This window comes from Saccostrea cucullata, unplaced genomic scaffold (genome assembly GCF_032062105.1).
Source record: "Saccostrea cucullata isolate Sc308-1 unplaced genomic scaffold, CSIRO_AGI_Scuc_v1 ctg13951, whole genome shotgun sequence".
Classification (NCBI taxonomy): Eukaryota; Metazoa; Mollusca; class Bivalvia; order Ostreida; family Ostreidae; genus Saccostrea; species Saccostrea cuccullata.
The window spans coordinates 28,676-34,773 of NW_026928443.1; positions in this window are offsets into that span (position 1 = coordinate 28,676).

The window sequence follows — 6,098 nt, forward strand, 5'->3', positions numbered from 1 at the left end:
TGTAAAAAACCTTATAAAAGTATAAAGTATAATAGCTTAAATTGTTTCTTAATGGAGAGTTCATTTTGCCAGAAGAGTTTGAAATATGCATTAAAGTTTTGTAAACACTTCTTTCTTATAATAAAAAAAAAAATACTGCAATTAGTTTTTTTTATGGTAGAATAACCTCGTCGTCCTTTTGGGAAAACTTGTTTTCGGTCACAGTTAATTTTTATGCGCCCGGATCAATGGATCGTGGCTGTAGGCCTTTGTTTTGGTGATAAATTAAAAACTTATTGTAAAATAATTATACTTAGGACAATTTTTTTTACCGAACAATTGCCTGTGTTTTGAACCATGATTTTGGATAGCAAAATTTCTTTTTATTAATCAAGTTAATAGATGGTTTTCTTATGATATATTTTGCCTCGGAGTTATTCCCATTAGCCTCCATCTTGTACGGCAAAGCAGTGAATTTTCCTCTTTGAGCAACCAATTTTTAACATGCATGCCAGAAATATATGGGGTGAAATATTTACAATCTTAAGATTATGAATAAATAGAGGCTTTAACAAACGTGTTTGTATACTGAAAGGAAAAAGAAACGCAGGGTAAACTTTTGAGGTGAATCAAAATTACTTTTCTTTTAATTTCTTTCCGTATTCTTATTTTACTTTTAAGATCATCTTTCAAAAAAGATATAACCAAAATCCCATTTGATTTTGTTTGATAATTTTTGAGTTATTGAAACTTATATGACGATACCCCCCCCCCCCAAAAGTGAAAATCGAAAACTCTCATTTTCTTCAATGTCTCTTCCACGCATCTGTCAGAGCCTTATTTCTCCTTTGCATGGAATTCATGAGAGTGTTTATCTTTCAAAGCCTGGCTATATTGGGCATGGGTGACCACGCCAAAAAATTAGTCAAACGACGCGCGCCTGCGCCAGTGAAAGGAACACACAGTAAATTGACCGGCTCAAAAAAACCAAATTGCAGAATTGTTTTGTTTTATTTGTCGTGTGAATGTAATAATTATAACAGTCTAGTGTACATAAGGCGGTTTCTGTGGTAGTAAGGTGGCGATGTTAGAGATGGCAGGATGAATAACCCGCCAGTAACATGACTCTGTTTCGCGTTAACGTCATCGTCACGTTTGATTGAAAACTATTTCAGACCCGCTCTGACAATGGGTAACAAGTTTTATGGGAGAAATTTTACAAGAAACTGTTTAGTTATACATTGTTGTTATTTTTATTAATTGGGCAATTTTAAAACCAGACCCCATGGAACTTCCGTAAACTGTAACAAGATTACAAGAAATTCGAATAGTCTGTAAATATTGAAAAACGATGTGTATACCTTAGGTGCAGCAAATGGTGCAACAAGATTTGATGACAAACTTGTCATCAAATTGCACGTGTTTTGGGCTTTTTAGTGTTTTCCCTAAGTGACGTCATACATTTCACGGTTGAGTAATTCTGAACACTGATTTTACTGCATAATAACTTAATTTCTCATCTGATCAAAATTCGTAATTTTCGGCCATGCGGTCAAAAATATATCGAATATTATGCTACTCTGCGATTCTTTTTCCTTTCAGTATAATTATAAGAAAAATAGTGTTTTACTTCATATTCAAATTCTTTACTTTACTTACTTTAAGTCAAGATATACCGTATGCTGAATATATGTTTCTGACTTTCAACTGGTTTGGATATAGTACTTGTATATTGATCAGACCCTGGAAATGTTTGTCTTTTGTTGTATTTGATATTCCTGCAGTGTTCCATACTTAATACTTATCATCTTTGTCGGCAGACATTCCACACACCGACACTGCGAGATGTGTATAGATCTAAATATCTGATTTACCAACGAGAAAAAGATATGTTAGTAATATACTGTACCATTACTAAATAATCAAAACATGAACACATTACGACATATTTCTAGTTTTCTTGCTTACCGTATGAATTTGTTAATATTCATGACCATGAATTCGTAAATATATGCATACCCATCTCTCAAAGTAATCTCACTGCATTCATATTTTTAACTAATGTGATCAACTATATTTTTTTACTCTTCATAATGTCCAAAAATATAAGTACATACCCTTTTTATTGATAATCATTCAGACACAACAGCAATAACAATGAAAGGAATAAATCTCAGAGGGCCTTACATAGCATCTCTGCGCACAGAAACTAGGAGGAGCCGTTCACGTTAAAATTAGGCTACTGTGACAGCGCTTTAGAAATTCATGTTACAGAAAAAACTACCATATAAATACGCATGTTTTTTGCTGTGAAACATTTTTTATGTAATGATTGAGATTTTTAGAATTTGTAAAAGATTGGAATGTTTAATCAAAATTCCTTTTTTTTATTTCAGTCTCAAAACTTATTGAGATGTACAATTTTTTAAACGCTATTTTTTGTTAAATTCTTTAGTTTTTTGCTCTAGGATTCATTACTATTTTCATGATCTTTTGCGTGAAAATTATTCCTTAAGGTTGCTCTTCAAAAATTCCTTGTCCATTTATAAAAAAAAACTGTTTGGTTGCCCTCTTCCGAACGATTGAATAAAATGGTCCGATTCAAAACTTTTTTTCTGCATTCCTGGATGTTTTATCTTTTTATTCCACAAAGCCCGTCAATAAAATCTGCATAAAAAAGATTTTCTTACCATCCTACTGACCCAATAATTTTACTCTGAGTTGGGAGAGGGCAAACAAACATTGTATAGACCACAAGTTTTGTCACAAGTAATTTATATACTAGTATGTGAAATATAAATGCCCTACTTCAAAAGTCATGCCCTAGGTTAAAGTTTTGGTGACGGGCGGACAGCTAGACAGACAGACAGCTTGACAGACGGACAAACGAATGAGATTTAATGCCCTTCGCTTCCACGATGGGTTGGAAAATAATGATGATGTCATATGTAATCACTTGCTCAATTCGTTTTCCTGAAGTAAAATTATTTAAATGACATCCGAAGTGCAATCAACTGATATATCTGTTTCAGTTGAAAGTTGCATGAATTTGCAAATAAATTAAAAGTTTTTAGAATACCTGTGCCTTATTAAATATCAAGTACTAGTGTACTTTTCCGATAAAATTATGCTCGTTGCATTGTCTGACGTCATTGTTGTCGACGTTGGCCCATCTTCTCCAGAATGACTTGACCACTTTCAACAAAACTTGACACGGGGTATCCTTTGGTCAAGGAATTTAGGTTTGTTCAAGTAAAAAAAACAACGATGGGTTCGGTTAGTTAAAAAAATCTTTTCCCTCAAAATATCTGTGTCGATATTATGACTGAATCAATGAAACATAGATTGATTTATGTATGCACAAACTACATGAGCCATAATTTATTTCAAATATACATGAAGATGGGATGTAGAATACCTTAAAACCTTGAAAATAAACTGTGACTTATTTTCAGTTTTGGTAAGAAAGTGGAGGCCAATTTTCAAAACCGTCTTATTTTCAAATCGCGGCTTATTATCAATACAGAAAACCGGCAAGCAACGAGAACATAATCACAACTTTTTATCAATAAAATAAATGGTAATCTACAGATTGAGAAAAACTTGCTCGTTCTAAAAACAGAATATCCAGATTAACTTCCGTAAGAGTTAAATGAATAGTGTTCAAGTATCGTAATTCTGTGCCGTTTTAAAAACGATGAGCTTTTAGCAGTGGAGACTATACTAAATGTACATCGTGAAGTTACGGAAAATTGATGACCGACTTATTTTCAAAACAGGCTTATTTTCAAATAATTTTCAATGCAAGAAATAGGTGGCTAACTTTCAAAACCGGCTTATTATCAAATCCGTCTTATTTTCAAGGTTTTAGGGTATGTCTTAACGCTTTGTTAAAAATCTTGAAATTCTAATTCAGCTGTTAATATGCATTTACAGTATTGCAGTTTTGTATAATCAACGTAAGAATTCGTAATGCTAATTGTTCGAAATAGAGATATATAAAATCTTTTATTCCATGTTTACCCCTTATCCCGTTGATGAAACAATTGGAGATAATGAACAGTATTCAAGATCAAAAGTCCACATTAATCATTGGATATATTTTATATCCTACAGTTTTGACGTCTCAGTATGTTTAGCGTTAGAGAAATTATGTATTTTGTAAATGTAAAACATTGATAGTAATGTATAAAACCTGGGATAAAAAGCTTCTCCAATGAATCGTTGTTTGATATGATTATCATCCGACCCAACGTGTTTTTTTTTAAATAAGAAAACGTGAATTTTCATAGAAAGCATCCATTAATCACCATGTTAAGGTCAGTCGATCGACATTTGTGTCAATTGTATATGCATTTTCCTTTCTCAGACCAAGGAGCACATGGCAAGCGTAACCTGCGGATAGGGGCTGGTTGTTCCTTAGTTGCACCTGATCCCAGTTTTTGATTCTTTGCTCTGCTTCTGAATTGTGTTATTTTAATGGACATTTAGTATTCACGATCTCCGGGTTTGATTTCAAATTTTATTAAATATGAATTGCTGTTTTTATTTTGAAATAAGATTTACATGTTTATGCATTAGTTTTTTATTTTATCTTATATACGTTTAAAAGAGTTGCTTAAAATACTTCATGCTATTAAGTACATTACTCGCGGATTATTGCTTTTTTTAATGCAAAATGGAATCAGAATATCTGAGGCATAATAGTATTAAAGAATTAAGAATCGATGAATAGTGAGACATGGAATTTGTTCTGTTGTCATTTAAATTGGAATATCAATTGGAAATTTAATGAACACATTTTGAAAGGCTCAATGGCAATTAATAGTAGCAACAAATTATAATTAGCGGTACATTACTTTGAGATCTAATTAAGTTTTTTTCATATTTTCATTTTATTTCCGTTTTTCCTTATAGTCTAAACAGACTTACACAGATTACATTTTGATGTTATGATTGCTGATTACAAAACATTATTAGTCACACAATACTAATGTACGCTTAACTCAGGTTCAAGGATATTGGAATAATAGAGTAGTAATTTACACGAAACTGACAGAATTGATTTTCTTGGAAAGTGAAATTTAATTTGACATTACCGAATGACATAACGTAGGTTATAACCCTTTCCTTCTTACCCGGTGCCACTTCTATTAAGTTATGTTCTTATTTGGTCAAAACTGGCTTTCGGGGTCATAAAATTGATTTAACAAGAATTTACTAGTGGATAAAAAAACTATAGAAATGTTTTCGAAATCCCTTGATTTTTAAACTAGCTATAAGAAACAATTGAAAAGAAATCTGAAACGGAATTGTTGTACATCTCCAATAAAAGGAAAAAAAAAATAAAATGAAAAAAGGAAATAAAATAGAAAAGGTGAAAAATACATAAATACAAGTAATACCTTTCCAATTGTACGTGTTTTAAAGGTCCATGTTCACTCCGTCCAAATTGATAATGTTTCAATTGACCAAATCTGATAGTGATCTTTTTCTTCATATTTCATTGATATGCTTCAGCTGAGTTTGTTCTATGTTATATAATGAGTGCTAAAATCTAATTGATTTAGACGCATTTAACAAACTGTATTGTTATACCCTTAGAAATGTATTTAAGGAATCACTGTCTAGTTAGGAGGGTATGTCAGGGGCATCAACAATAGTGGGAAACATGGGATAATTTGCATAACGGGCGAAGCCCGTTATGCAAATTATCCCATGTTTCCCACTATTGTTGATGCCCCTGACATACCCTCCTAACTAGACAGTGATAACATAATGGCGATAGCTGATAGAGGTTTGGTTTCTACTGAGGCCGCTCCTCCTGTGTCATCTCTGCCACCTGTAAAGAAAACAAAACCTATGTCATAAATTTAATAAAGGTACGTCACTTTTTAAAGTGACAAAATATATATTTCTGTTGATCATTTAAATTACGATTAATGATAGCATTGAAAATATTCAAATAAAAATTGAAAAAATTCTAAATTAAGTAAAAACTAATAAGAAGATTTATAAGCTTACTTAGAGTCGTTACTGTTGTTGATTCTAAAAAAAGGTACAAATATTAGAATATTGATAAAATTGTTCATATAACCACCGTTATTATAAAAAATAAG